At 43.6% G+C, this 15,233-nt stretch overlaps 1 protein-coding gene and 1 long non-coding RNA gene across 12 annotated transcripts in view; one reads left to right on the top strand and one right to left on the bottom strand.

Annotated features, from left to right (window-relative positions):
- Positions 1–6,969, top strand: part of LOC128352327 (uncharacterized) — a 66,267-nt gene extending 59,298 nt beyond the window's left edge. Inside the window, exons 3-4 of the long non-coding RNA XR_008320323.1 lie at positions 183–322; positions 6,849–6,969. This is a non-coding gene — a long non-coding RNA (uncharacterized LOC128352327). The remainder of the gene's footprint in view (positions 1–182; positions 323–6,848) is intronic.
- The window catches only part of LOC128352324 (heparan-alpha-glucosaminide N-acetyltransferase-like), a 255,724-nt gene that overhangs the window by 49,216 nt on the left and 191,275 nt on the right, over positions 1–15,233 (bottom strand). The window lies entirely within an intron of this gene.

The following is a 15,233-nucleotide window of genomic DNA, read 5'->3' as shown; positions in this document are numbered from 1 at the left end:
ATACAACCTCAAACTTAACCCTCTTATATGGAGTCAGTTCACCAAAGTCCTGTGCAGATATTCTTTTCTACAGATAAGCTGGAGGGTGTGTGTGATTGCATTGCTAGCCCCATCCCCGCTACATACTCAGCTTCCATGCATTGTTCAGAACTTTTCCAAACATGTCTATAATTTTCTCTTAGTGCTATAATCACACTACTGCAGAAATAGCAACAGGAACATCCTGTCCCCATGTAATGGAAGGAGCAGTAAGTTAAGCAAGACCAGGGAAACCAACCAAAGAAGCAGGATTCGGGGGACATAAATACTCAGGAAAGGACAGGTAAGATACAGAGGTCAGTGCAGGAAGGAGACTGCATTTTCTTAAAAAGCTACAGTGTGTGCCACATGACCTGACCTCCCACTAAAACCAATGGCACCCCAGAAACAGGGCTAAACAGTTCATCTATAGTTTTTATTTAACCTGTTAAGGTACCATTACTAGCAACTGACATTTTTTTCATGCTGAAATTTGCTCTTTGTAGCTGTGGAGCAAAAAGCTTGCAAGAGTCATTAATGAGAAAAAGAGTTGTATTGATTGTCTCAAACTCATCAATACAATATTTTAGGAAATAAGAAAAAGAGAGCCCTTTATTCAATATCTGGTCTTATTTTGCTCAAACTAATATCTTGCCTTGGTATTTGGGAATAGTGTTCAGTTTGAAAGAAAATGTGACTAATGCAACTGCCACAGTGATTAATAACTGAATTTATGTCACAAAGTCCTACTTCTCCTTTGTGCTCCCTTTATTTTGTTTTATACCCTTTTTTCAGAAAATGAAAAGGACTCTGTGGAGAACAAACTCAGAATTAAATGTCAGGGCTTTAAAATATGTTTTCAGAAAATTCAAATAATAAGAATGCAGTCCTGCAGCAAATCTCAGGCTGTCTCCAAAAAGGAAAGGCTCTTTGGAAAATGGAGGGACTGGTCCATCTCTGTCCTCAGATGCTCAGTTCAAAAGTCTTACTTCAGCTAGGAACTCACCAGACAGCTCGAAGCAAACCACTGCCTCTCAGCCTAAGCTCATCCCCTCCACATCTTTAATAGTGGGATAATACTTGCCTACTTCCCACAATTATTATAAAGAACTAGCTGAACCGGCGCACAGCATCTGCACCACTAGTCTCTCCTCGCCGCTTCTCCCCCTCCCTTCCACCCCAATCTATTCCCAGTCATTTTTGCCCGCCGACTGCCTCCTTTGCCAGGGCCCCCCGCCTCCTCAACTGCTCTCCCCTCTCCCAGCCCCCATGCCCTCCACAACAGCCCCAGTTGCTGTGCCAGCCTCCGCCAAGCCATTTTCGGGAGCCTGCCACCACCACCGCCTGCCCAGCCGGGCTCCTCTCGGCGGCGTGGCTCAGCCACCCGCCGCCTCTTCTCCTCTTGTCGCCCCTTGCCAGCTGCCCCAAGCCACCAGAGCGGCAGCACCCCCTCGGCCTCCTCCTCTGAGCTCCTCCAACCCCCAACTGACGTTTCCCTCAGTTCTGAACTCTCGCAGCATGTCGTGAGAGTTCCGCCGCCAAATCCTGGGCACGCATGGTCCCAAGAGAATTAAATATATAGATATTGAAATGATGCATAGGAAGCTCTTTGTGCTTTTTTTTAAAAAACACCCAAATATTAACATGATGAATGTTTGAAGAAATGAATCAAAGACAATGGGTTCCAGCAGAACCAAGTCCATCAAAATATTCCTAGTGTCAAACAGAAATACCATGAAAGTATGAAATGTTAGGGTTTAGCAAAGTTCTGAAGGGTTTGCATATCCCTTCTCAAATGTTTGTGGCATTTTACCTCTTCTTCAACATTTCCTTCCCTCAAATAGCTGAAGTACTAGTCAGAGCAGAAAGGGACCAATATAAATAAGCTTTTCAAAAAGGAAAAGAAGTTGAGAGTTTAACAAGTGTCCCATGGTAACCTTGCTGACAAGTTTCATCAGCTAGCTGAAACTGTACCCAACAAGTACTCATGGGTTTGTCTATGTCATCCTGGAGAAAGCCATCAAATGGAGTGCCACAGGGCTCTGTCCTGTCCCTGTGATGTTTAATATTTTCATAAATGACTTGGAGGAGGGAGTAGAAGAGATGCTTATCAAATCTGCAGATGACAGGAAGCTGTGAGGTGGGGAGATATCTAAGAGAAGACAGAATCAAGATTCAAGCAGATCTGGACAGGCTTGAACATTGAGCCAAAACCAACAAAATGAAGTTCAACAGAGACAAATCTAAAGTCCTCCATTTGGGTAAGAAAAACCAAATGCATAAGTACAGGTTGGGGGGAAACCTCGCTTGGCAGCACTACGTGTGAAAGGGACGTATTTGTCTTAGATGGCAACAAGCTGAACATGAGCCAGCAGCATGATATAGCTGCTAAAAAAAGTCAATGCAATCTGAGGTTGCATTAACAGAAGAATGGTGTCCAGATCACGAGAAATAATCCATCTATTCTGTGCTCAGCAGACCTCATTTGGAATACTGTGCCCAATTCCAATCCCCACATTTAAAGAAGGACATCAAACTGATCCAGAGGAAGGCTGCAAAGATGGTGAGGGGTCTGGAAACCAAGTCTATGAGGAACAGTGAAAGGAGCTGGGTATGTTTAGCCTAGAGAAGAGAAGACTATGAGGAGATGCAATAGCTGAAGGAGGAGCAGACTAGAACTAGAATAGAACTAGTAGGCTGAAATTACAAGAAAGCAGATCTAGGCAAGATATTATGAAGAATTCCCTAACTGTAAGATCTGTTTGAGTGGAACAGTCTGCATTGCAGAATGATAAGCTCTCCTTCATTGGAGGTTTTCAAGCAGAGGCTGGGCAGCCGTCTGTCAGCACAGCAGTCAATGCCAGGGATTATGGGAACTGTAGGCCAACATCTGCAGGAGGGCCAAGGGTGAGCAGCCCTGGACTAGCCCCTCCAAATTCCTTCCAGTTCTAAAGTTTTGTGATTCTATTATTCTAAGTTTTTCTCCAAAGGATGTAACAAGATAAAAATATTAAAACAGGATATAAATATTAGAGAGTGTCCTGTTGGCCTCAGCATTGTCAGCTGATCACAAAAGACAGAGTGAAGCCACTTATTTGAAGAATGTAAGCTGATAGTTTACCTCCAAGTTGAATCAGTACACAAAGAAATGTCAGTCTGCATGGGGACAGGCGTGGAGGGAGAGGAAACTGCATCTTCCTTAGCAACAGTTTGTGCTACATTGAGGAGCTGTGGATCTTTAGGGATGATTCTCATGAATGCAGATGTGGCTTCTCTTTAAAATCTGTGCACACAAATCGCAAGTGTACCCCCAATGGACTGGGTGGACTTCTGACAGGCTAGGCTTATGCTTTGCTTCCTTACTACATTTCAGCCAGAACAGGTGAGCTAGTCAATTCCTGCTGAACTTGTGTTCTCCAATCCTTGTAAAGGTCACTCTTATTTTTTAAAGAAGTCTCAGCTATTTGGTGAGGCCTGACTGACTGCTAATAATACGTCAACAGGAAAATAGAGCAGCCGTGAGTCATTGTTAACCGGCTTGTTAATATGGTGGTGCTGATGGACAATTTTCAGCCACCTGCCCTTCTAAGACATTTCAAACTACACCTGGTAGGTGATGCCCCATAACTGATACCAAAAAGACTTCACAGGGATGTGAATAATTGTCTGCAGTGGGAATACCATTTAACACTTGGCTGCCACACAAGACTGCAGCACAGAGCAATTAAACAAGATCCAGAGGTCTGGCAACAAAAGGGTGGGGGGGGAGCAGTGCAATGGGCCAATCAAATCCTGTGGTGATGTCTAGCTTAGGTTTCCCTACTTCCACCTACACATAGAGCATAATATGCACTGCAGAGCCCATATACACACATCTGTATGTCATAGGAAATGTTCATACAATTCTATTCATCCCCTTAAATAAATAAGGAGGCTATTCTCACGATCAGGCGAAATTGGGCTAGGGGAGCCTAGCCTGATTTCGCCTGACTGCGAGAACCACCGGGCGGTTAACCTGCCAAACTGCTCTGCAAGCACTCCACAAACCCTGTTTTTTTAATTGTGAGTTGTTGCAGCGCGGTTCCACGCCACAGCAACTCATGAGGAGACCCCCGACCGGGAGGCTGAAAAGGAGCCTCCCGGCTCGGGGGTCTGGAACTTCCAGGGACTGCGCGGCCCCCAAACTTCCCAGCCCCCGCCGGCTCCATGATGGAGTCAGCAGTTGTGTGGGCGGCCACTGTGGCCACCCAGGGCTACTGCCCTGCTCAGCTAAGCCTGCTCTCCCCGTTAACCTCCTCATGGCTCTTCTCACTAATCATGAGAAGAGCCTTGAGGTGTGTGTGTGGGTGGGTGTGGGTGTGTGAGAACAACCACACTACTCTTCATCTCAAAACCTCAGGGGGTTAACAACAAGATAAAAACTAGGGCTGCACACATTTTCAAACATCAGGGTTGGGTCCAACCCAATCTCACCTGATCCCACAAGTGTCATTTCGGGGTCCTTTAGACCCTTCAGAATATTGGGATTGGGTTCAAGATCAGGATTAGGGTTTTTAAAATTAATTTTTTAAAGCAAAAGGAAATATTCACTGTTAAGCCCAGAAGAAAAGTAATACAACACCAGAGAATTGCAGGGGAAGTGATGCAATATCAGAGAATCTCAGAGGGAAACTTGGAAATCAGCCACTTTCAAAATGTGAGTTTAAAAATGGGTTTAAAACTTTAAAAAAAACTTTTAAAAACTAGATAAATACACAGCCAGGCAGGCAGGCAGAGGACAGAAAGACAGGATATTTTTGCCAGCCATGATCACACAAAAAAGAGCAGGCTCCTGCCACCACTTGGAGATTCAGAATGCTCTGATTTTCACCAAATGGGACCACGGAAGTCTGAACCAAAATTAGCTTTGCAAGTTCAGATCGGAAACTTCTCCGAACTCCATATTGGGCCATTTCCGATGTTCCTGATCTGACATTGCACAACCCTAGACATAAAACTTCAGTAAAAACACACTGACAAAACAAAAAATAGCTATGTTAAAAAGAGAGCTGGGTGCCACTCATCAGACAAAGCCTATATAAAAAGGGCAGTCTTCAGATTCCTCCAAAAGGCTGAGAGAGAAGGAGCCATGCAGTAGGGGTGTGCAAACAAGCTTGATATAAAACCGGTTTGGTTTGAAGGTTCGGGGTCGAGCCAGAAACCAACCACCACCCCCAGTTTGGGGCTTCAATGAGCCTTTTAAAAAAATTCTTTAAATTTACCCCCTCTGGGGGGCTTCTCCAAGGTGCCAGGGGGTGTTCCTGGGGAAGTTCCCCCTCCCTCCTCCACCTTCATTCCTTCAAAATTCACCCCGTTTGGGTGTATTCAGCTTTTTCCAGGGCCTATTCCCTGGTGCAGTGGCCATTTTGGAGGCTGCTGTGCCAGCACAGTGGGACCCTGAAGTGGGACCCTCCAAAATGGCCTCCATGCCAGGTAATAGGCCCGGAAAGGGCCAAAGACACCTGAACCGGGTGAATTTTAAAGGAAGGCCGTCAGGGGGAGGGGGAAGTTCCATGGACACACACATCCCCACCACCTTGAAGAAGCCTCCCGGAGGGGGTAAGTTTAAAAAATAATAATTAAAGGCTCGTCGACCTCCCCGCCACACCCAGACTGAACTGGATCAGGGGACTTCCAAGGGGACCAAAACCAAACTGGCCTGGTGCAGTTCGAGTTCAGTTTGAACTCGAACTGAAATGGGCCAGGTGGTTTTGTGCACATCCCTACCATGCAGATCTCAACTGTGAGCATGTTCCACAGACTGGGGGCAAAAACTGAGATGACCCTGTCCCATGTGCTCAATAAATGATCCTCAGCAGGTGTTGGCACACAGAGCAGAGCTCTCCCAGCTGATCTAGTCAGATGGGTAGATTCATCTGGGAACAGGCAGTCCTTAGGGTATCCAGAGCCCAAGCCATTCAGGGCTTTAAAAGTAATAAGCAGCACATTGAATTGTACCAATCAGTGTAATATGCACACTGTGTACAGTCCCATAAATCAATCTGGCAGCCGCATTCTGCACCATCTGTACTTTTCAAGGGCAGCCCCATGTAGAGTGTGTTCCGATAATCCAAAGGTGACACGACTAAGGCATGGGTGACAAAGGACAGATCAGACTTCTCAAGGAAAGGTCGTAGCTGGCACACCAGCCGAAGCTAAGCAAAGGCACTCCTGGTCACAGCTGCCACCTGATTTTCTAAGAACTGTGTTGGATCCAGGAGAAGCCCCAAGCTGCAAATCTGTCCCTTGTGCAACCCCATCTAGAACATGCCAAAACCCTATACCCTGATCAAGTCTTCTACTAACCACCATCACCTCCATCTTGTCAGGATTAGGTTTCAGCTTTAGCCTTCATGCAGCCCATCATAGCTTCCAAGCCATGGCTTAGAACCTCTTCTGCTTCCATGGGATCAGATGAAATAGTTAGATAGAGCTGGGTATATTGCTGATACCGTAGCCCAAAACTCTGATCTCCCCCAAGGGTTTCATGTAGGTGTTAAAACAACATGGATGACCTTTTTTTCCTAGCAGACAAATAGTGTGGACAGAAACATTATCGGTGTGGGTGTGGGTGTAGGAGGAGGAGAGGGAGAGGGCACATGTATGCACAAGATGCACCACCTTGTATCTCATGATGCACAAGATATGCACCTGTCCCCACATCATACTGGGGTAGGACATTGACACTAGGGCTATACATGAACAAGCTGTAATATTTCCTGTAATGTGGACCACTTATTTTCTGCATTTCCTTCTGAGAGATCCTAACATAAAATTCTGTATTTGTACAGTAAGAGTGCACCTGCAGTGATAGAAAAAGAGAAGTGGTGGTGGTGGTGCAGTCTTAAGCAAGCACACAGCAAGAGCTCAAGATCAGAGAAGGAAGTTAAGACTTAAATTACTGTTCTAAACATGTTATTTCCCAAATAAATAAAGTACCATGAAAGTCCATGTCTGTTGTGTTTTTCACAGCATTTATATTAGATGCCCTCAAGTTTAGAAATGAATCCATCTCTGCACACTTTATTTATTGCTATCTTACTTCACCATTAAGGTCAAAAGATGCACAATACATCTGTTATCTATGCACATCCACAGGAGGCCCAATGCAGAAAATTAGTGAAATGGTGAAACTCAGTGAAATTTAGGTTTGTGTATGTGTGCTTAGATTTTGTGATTCTTAGCTCACACACAAATGTTAATCAGTCATTCACTGTAGCATCAAGTGATGATTTCTTAAATGTTCTAAGCTTGGAAGGGAACACAAATGCCTGGAACGTTCCATTGAAACAACCAGTTGAGCCAGTTGTTCCAGTAGAATGAGCTCAGAACACTTGCATTCTGGTTGCTTTCCAATACTCAGGTTGTCATCCAAACACATAGCATGCTTTGATTTTTGTTTTTAAGACCAATCGGATCTTCTCTTAGGGCATCCTGAAATACTCAGTCCCAGTCCAATTTGTTTGGTTTGTTATGATAAACTAAATAGCTTCTATTGCATTTTATCCTAACAAAAGTAGCATACATAATATAACCTGATGGAGGAACGTTAGAAATAAATTGAAAATCTAAATTGTATATATTAATCTGAGAAATAACTTGGTGATAAATCCAAGAGGGATTTATCAAACACAATTTTTGATGGAAAGCTGGGCGGGAATGCTGGGAATAGAAAACCTATTACTTTCTCATACCAAAAATAAAATAAATAAATAAAACCAAAGGACAAGAAATGGAAAGAGTCGCTTCTTTCCAACCTCTCAAGTCATCTGCCTATATTTTTTTAAAGCATTAGTTAGTTTTTCAATTGTTATTCTCATAGGTATAAATTAGTCAAAGCTAACAGAGGGTGGAGGTCAGGAAGGAGAAAACATTTTGACTGTCCAAATGCTGCTCCCAAACCAAAAGTTTTAAAGTATTCATCTTTTGAGAGACTAGGACCTAGCATACGGTTGATGCATAACAGGGGATAAATAATAGTGAAATCTGTTATGAAACTGGCCCTAGCAACACCTCCCTAGTCATTTTTGCTTGATTTCACTTCTGCTAATACGTTTGCATTGTCAAACCAGATTCTGAGTAGAGCTATCAATGCAGATCCAGAAAACAGAACTTTGGGAATCCCAGATGTCTCCCATTTGACTAGAGAACAGTCTCAGGGAACTGAGATGCAATATATAGGAGAGGAGAGCTGGTCTTGTGGTAGCAAGCATGACTTGTCCCCATAGCTAAGCAGGGTCTGCCCTGGTTGCATATGAATGGGAGACTTGATGTGTGAGCACTGCAAGATATTCCCCTCAGGGGATGAAGCCGCTCTGGGAAGAGCAGAAGGTTCCAAGTTCCCTCCCTGGCATCTCCAAGATAGGGCTGAGAGTGATTCCTGCCTGAGACCTTAGAGAAGCCGCTGCCAGTCTGTGAAGACAATACTGAGCTAGATAGACCAATGGTCTGACTCAGTATATGGCAGTTTCCTATGTTCCTATGTTCCTAAAGAACCCCTTGAGGACCTCAAGGCCAAGAACCTTAGGACTATTCAGATAAGCAACCTAACTGCCTTCAAGGAAATCAACTACACAAGGCCCCTCATTCCCATATGAGCCCACTAGAACGATGAAAAGGCACATGTGAGCTACTGAGGGGCACAGAAGTACAATTTGTAAATGCTGTATGTAAATACTAATTTCCTTAAGTATGCATCACAAATAATAGGTCTATTGTGTGTTTATGCATGCTGTTGAGTGTGGATGTTATAATAAAAGTAAAAGGGGGAAATGAAAAGCTTCAAGTCAGAATGCTGCCCCTATATGTTCCTTTCCACTGCTACCTCAGAGGTGAGCCTGGGGCAGTCATCAGGTCTGCACCAGGATAGAAAGGCTGAGCTGAACTCTACCTCTTACAGGGGATTCAAGCTCCATTCACATGTTATTGAGCACAGCAGCAAACATGGTTACAGCTTCACACTGTTTGTGTGAAGAGGAAGTGCCAGAACTGTGATGGCTGGCACTTTCGTGAGCCTGGAATGGGGCTATAGTCCCTCTGCTCACTTCCTTGCAGTCAGCAATCTTCTTGCAGTTCACACAATCATTGTGTGAACTCATGAAAATCCCTCCAATCCATGTGGCTTAAAGCAGGGTAGCCCAGCTTTTGTAACCTGCTCTTAATCAAGGTAGGAGAAGAGGAACTCTCCCACCTTGCTATTCTGTTTGTGTGGTTCCATTCACCTTTTCTAGCAATCACCAGAATCCAACAGGCCTGGAAACAATAAAGAGCTGTGGCTACAGGGGCTGCAATTATGGATGTGCCACTCTGTAGAGCACACTCAATGATCCAGTAAATGTTGCTGCTTCCGCAGGTCTGGGTCCACCTCCTGCTTTTTTATGGCCAATCAGAGGGCAGATGCTAATGTAATGAGGCTTCCCAGTCTACTGGCAATACAAAGCATGCTAGAAAGGTCTATTAGGTATTTGGAGGACTGTGCATGCTTCCAGCTCCCAATTTCAGCAATGGACCCCTCACTGAGCTTACTCATGTGTTTCCTGGGTTTTCTGACCCAGACAGGGGTTCTACTCATCTTCTACTACTGGGGTAGGAGCTCTTTAACTCTCTAACCCAAATGGTTGTGTGAAAGGCCTTTCTGTCTTATTTTTTTATACCAGCTATTTGTTGTGATACATCTTTTCACTCCATGTCAATCCCTTCAGCATCTGGCCCAGCGTATCTCATGGACTGGACTCCACCAGAACAGGACAGGCCCCTGTACAACAAAACCTACATTCTACTTGCCCTAGGGCACTTTGAAAGTAAAGTGAATAAGTACATCTGATAATTACATTCATCACGGCGATGAGTGCTCAAGCAATTTCCAAACAATGGCATTGGCTTTACTGGCATCGGAAGTAGGCTTCTGACTGAAACAAATGCTCCTTTCTCACTGGAAATCATATTTTTTAGGCCATGACTCAGAAGATCTGGTTTTCTGAACACAATCATGTGGGCATTTAGACTTTAGGCTTTGTTGTCTAAATGTTCTTTCATAAAATTACAAGCCTATTCTTAAGACAGAGTACAGAAAAGCATTTGGAAGAGGGATAAAATATTTTCAAAGATGCCTGTAAGATTTCCCAGCCACCCCCACTTTTCAGATATTCAAAATCAGATATTGCTCTTCTGCAGAAGGACAGTTAGTGGTTGATGTAATTTCCTGCTGATGAGGATTTAGAATGAATATCATTAAAGTCACCACAAGTAACATAGCTTATCTTCTCCACTTCCCAACCCATCATAGCCTTATCTCAACTTAGGAAATGTATTTTTTTTAATTCTGCAAAAGAAAAAAGGACTGATGTTGTTAGCCACTAACTTTCAACAAATAGAAAATAAAGATAGCTTTGGTTTACTGTGCATTAGCTTTGAAATTGTTTCAGGACATGAAATCAAGATAGGCTAAATACATTTAAATACACACACACTGAAAAGCTACTTCCTCACAATTGCTTCAATCTGCTTCTAAGTAAATTCACCCATTATGCATTCATAGTAGGGCCTTTGGCTGCTAAAGTTTCTTTATCCTCTATTCCAGAAATAAACAAAGTTTATAATTCTTAAATAATTTACTTTGAAACAATTGAAACCAGTAAGTCTGTTGGGGATTGTAACCACAATTTTCAAAACAATTAAGGTCCAAAGAAGCACACCACCTACTTCAAGTTATCATTTCACCTCCAGAATAAGAGGAACATTCATAGGAATATAGGAAGCTGCCTTTTAGTGAATCAGGCCATTTGTCCATCTTGCTCAGTTTTGTCTACACACTGAATGGCAGCAGCTTCTCCAGAGTTTCAGGCAGGAGTCTTTCTGAGCCCTGCCTGGAGATGCCAGGGATTAAACCTGGGATATTCTGCATACAGAGCAGATGCTCTACCACAAAGCTACACCCCCATCCCCAAACACAAGAACTGTTTTGATGGATGGGATCTAGGTCCATCTAGTCTGGGTGTCCAACTGTGTCCCTCCAGCTGTTTTTGGCCTACAACCCATCATCCCTGGTTTCTGCCCACTGTGATTGGGGATGAAGGGAGTTGTAGGCCAAAATCAGTTGAAGGGCCACAGTTGGACACCCCTGATCTAGTCCAATATTCTGGCCCAATCCAGAGGTTAAGTTTTACTGTACTGCAGTTGGGACATTTGTGACTAAGTTGTACCATTGATGTTTATACAATTTAAGCAAGACTAACAATAGATTGGGGGTCCTATTTATTCTAGAGCTAGATATTTCTGGAAAGTTAGAAATGATGAGTATCCCGTTCTTTGTCCCCAGCATCTGTTACACATAGATGTAACACATAGATGTAACCCCTGCTAACTGGGCAAAGAGGCACCTTTTACCGTGGTGATTCTCTTTATTTAGCAGGGGGAGAGTAACTGGCCTATCCACCCCCAGCACAGTACTTCCAGTGACTGTTGCTGGTGTCTGTCTTATGTTTCTTTTTAGAATGTGAGCCCTTTGGGGACAGGGATCCATCTTATTTGTTATTTCTCTTTGTAAACCGCCCTGAGCCATTTTTGGAAGGGCGGTATAGAAATCGAATTATTATTATTATTATTATTATTATTATTATTATTATTATTATTATTATTATATACTCTCCTAGATATAAAGGCTCTATTTACCTATCACAGCTAATGGCTTTTGATAGCCCTACCTCCCATAGTCTGCCTTTCACATATTATTATTATTATTTCTTGTTTACACAGTCAGACAGGTGTTATTGATTGGTTTGTTTTATCCAGACATCGAGTCCTTACCAAGCACCTGGGATGCCAGAATTTTATTGTCAATTGTTATAGATATCGTTGCAGAATATAGGCTGTTCCCAGTAAAGCTGCTTTTTGTAATTGGCTGATGGTGATTTCTGTGGCCCCTATGGTGTTGAGGTGCTCTTCAAGGTCTTTTGGAACTGCACCCAGGGCACCAATTACCACTGGGATTATTTTGGTCTTTTTCTGCCACAGCCTTTCAATTTCAATTTCTAGGTCTTTGTATTTGGTGATTTTTTCTATTTCTTTTTCTTCTATTCTGCTATCCCCTGGTATTGCTATGTTGATTATTTTGACTTGTTTTTCTTTCTTCTCGACTACAGTTATATCTGGTGTATTGTGTGGCAGATGTTTGTCTGTTTGTAGTCGGAAGTCCCATAATATTTTTACATCTTCATTTTCTTCAACTTTTTCAATTTTATGGTCCCACCAATGTTTGGCTACAGGTAGCTTGTATTTTTTGCAGATGTTCCAGTGTATCATCATCATCATCATCATCATTATTAATTTGATTTGTATACCGCCCTTCCAAAATGGCTCAGAGTGGTTTACAATTAAAACAAACCACTAAAACAGTCAAGAGCTAAAACAAATTAAAAAACAATATAACAATTAACAATTTTAAAACATTTTAAAACAATTAAACAATTACAGTGATTAAAAAACCCAAAATCGGGTTCTGAATTTTAAAATAGACCAAATATTAAAACTCCCAAAATTTAGGAAGCTGAGAAAGCTTGGGTGAAAAGATGGGTTTTCAGGTGTTTTTTGAAAATTGCCAGAGATGGGGAGGAACGTATCTCAGCAGGGAGCGCATTCCACAATCTCAAGGCAGCGACCGTCTCTGTGTAGCCACCAAATGGGTTGGTGGTAACTGGAGACGGACCTCCTCAGATGACCTCAATGGGCGGTGGGGGTCATAATGAAGAAGACACTCTCTTAGATATCCAGGGCCTAACCCGTTTAGGGCTTTGTACATAGTCCGGAAACTTCAGTTGGTTCAGAACGCGGCAGCCAGGTTGGTCTCTGGGTCATCTCAGAGAGACCATGTTACTCCTTTACTGATGGAGTTACACTGGCTGCCAATAGGTTTCCGGACAAAATACAAAGTGCTAGTTATTTCCACCAGGCTGTTTACAACAACCTCCCTGCTAGATTGAACAAGCCATGTTGGACAAGGGTCAAGAGGACAAGTGGTAGGCCTCACCGCTCCAAGCAGCTTGTCCACATCCTCAGGAATCACAAACTGAAACCGATCCAGTTGAATCACCTAAAAGGAGTCGTTGGGCACCCCTAGCTCAGACATAAATTTAATTGTGGAATCTCCATCTAGGTCGGCCCAAATCCGAGAGATTTTATCCGTGAAAAACTCTTTAAACACATCACAGCAGGTAACTGATGACTCCAAATTCTGGTTCAAGGGGGGGCAGATACTAATTCCCTCACAACCCTGAACAACTCCGCTGGACATGAACTCGCAGAGGCAATACGGGCAGAAAAGAACCATCTCTTTGCTGCACATATTGTCTGAGCATAGATCTTTAGATGTGTTCTATGTCACAATCTGTCAGATTCGAGTCGCGTCTTCCTCCACTTGCGCTCCAGTTGCCTACCTTGCCGCTTCAGCCCTCGTAGATCTTCTGTATACCAAGGGGCCAAATTTGCAGCATGTCGGAGGGGACGCTTGGGAGCAATCGTGTCTACTGCCCTCGTGAGCAAGTTGTTCCAATTCTCAACCAGGGCATCAACAGGATCACCAGCAAGGACCCCCAACCAAGTCTCGGTAATACATACCAGGTCAGCCTCTTCATCCATGATCAAATCATGGATGAGTTCAGATTTATTTTGGACTGACCTGGCATTACAGAGGAGCAGGGAAAAGCTATGTGGGTTATTGGCAGTGCTCCCCGAGGTCAAAGAGCTGGTAGGACAGCCGGAAGAGGAGACCGCTATTAAATTTTTGACTACCCTTCCCCTGGAACGGACTGCTGACCTGCCAACATTACTTCTTCTATTCCCCTCCACCACCGGGATAGCTGCCCCATAGTCAACGCCCCCTGTCCCCCCATCTCCAGATGAACCTAAACACATTACAACAACTTCAACTCAAGTCTAAAACAGCTTAAAACGAATTAAACAGAAGCCCTCTAGCCCTCCCCCTCCCCCGAAGTGGCTCCCCCAAAGGGGTGACCCTTTTTGGTGTCGCCCCTTCGGTGGCAGGCCCGCCGCCACAAGGAGCCTTCGTATAAAGCCCAAAACTGAACAGATGACCCAAGGAACAGCTGAGTCACTCAGGGGCTGGTCCCAGTCCTGCCCACACTTTCCACAGATGTTGAACTGAGGCTGCAGCCCCACAGGGGAAGCAAAAGCAGGCAGGCAACAGCAGAAGGAACCCCAGCACCCACCTAGTCTCTCACTCTGGGCAGCACTGGGTGGGAGATAGATGGACTCTCCGTTCCCTCTCTACTGGGCTTCTATATGCTTCTATTACATTTCTTCTATTACACTTTCTATTACACTTTCATGTCAAACATCCCCCTAACACAGGAGTTCCCAACCTGTGGTACTCCATATGTTGCTGATCTACAACTCCCATAATCCTGAGACACAAGAAATTGTAGCTGGGATGATGGGAGTTGCAATTCATCAACATTTGTAGTACCCCAGATTGGGAACCCCTGCCCTAATAAAAGGGAAGTGCTCTATATACTCTCCAGTATTTTAGCAAACCCATATCTTTTTTGCAACGAAAAACATTTCCCAAATTATGGTTTTCCCCGTGTTATAATTTTGACTTGCAGTAGGACTTTCAGAACTGAAAATAATTGTTCAGTGGTTTGGGGAACAAAAACAAAAAATGATTTTGCAGCCTCCCCCCCTCCCGGGTGAATAATATTTGCCCTATGTGTATAGTAAATGCATCTCGATCTGGCCTTGGGCTACCATCTTGTTTTTTGAAACCTGACATTCTGTATATCAAGGAGCAGAGCAAAGCTTATGGGACAAATGCTGGCCTGACTTTAGCTATTGGGAATTTTGTTTGAATGATACCAGGAAATATTATTGCAGTTCTAGCAATTGGCAAGGCTGAAGTGGCAATGAGGCTGAGTTCTGTTAATCAGCAGTTTTCACTCAACGGCTATTAGCAAGTGTGGGAAAAACCTTCCCTTCCAAAACTATTTTCCATGTACATAAATAACAACTCCAATTTTTATGCTTTGGGAGTGTGAGTGAAAGTTTTTGCCTGTTGGGCTGTACAAAAATTATACCACCATCTAAATAATATTGGCAGCACAAATGCCACTTGACTACAGCTGATGGTAGTATAAATTTTAAAATAACTTTTCCCACAGGAACAA

The sequence above is a fragment of the Hemicordylus capensis genome, chromosome 3 (genome assembly GCF_027244095.1).
Source record: "Hemicordylus capensis ecotype Gifberg chromosome 3, rHemCap1.1.pri, whole genome shotgun sequence".
In the NCBI taxonomy this organism is placed as follows: Eukaryota; Metazoa; Chordata; class Lepidosauria; order Squamata; family Cordylidae; genus Hemicordylus; species Hemicordylus capensis.
This window is presented reverse-complemented; position numbering and strand designations above follow the sequence as displayed.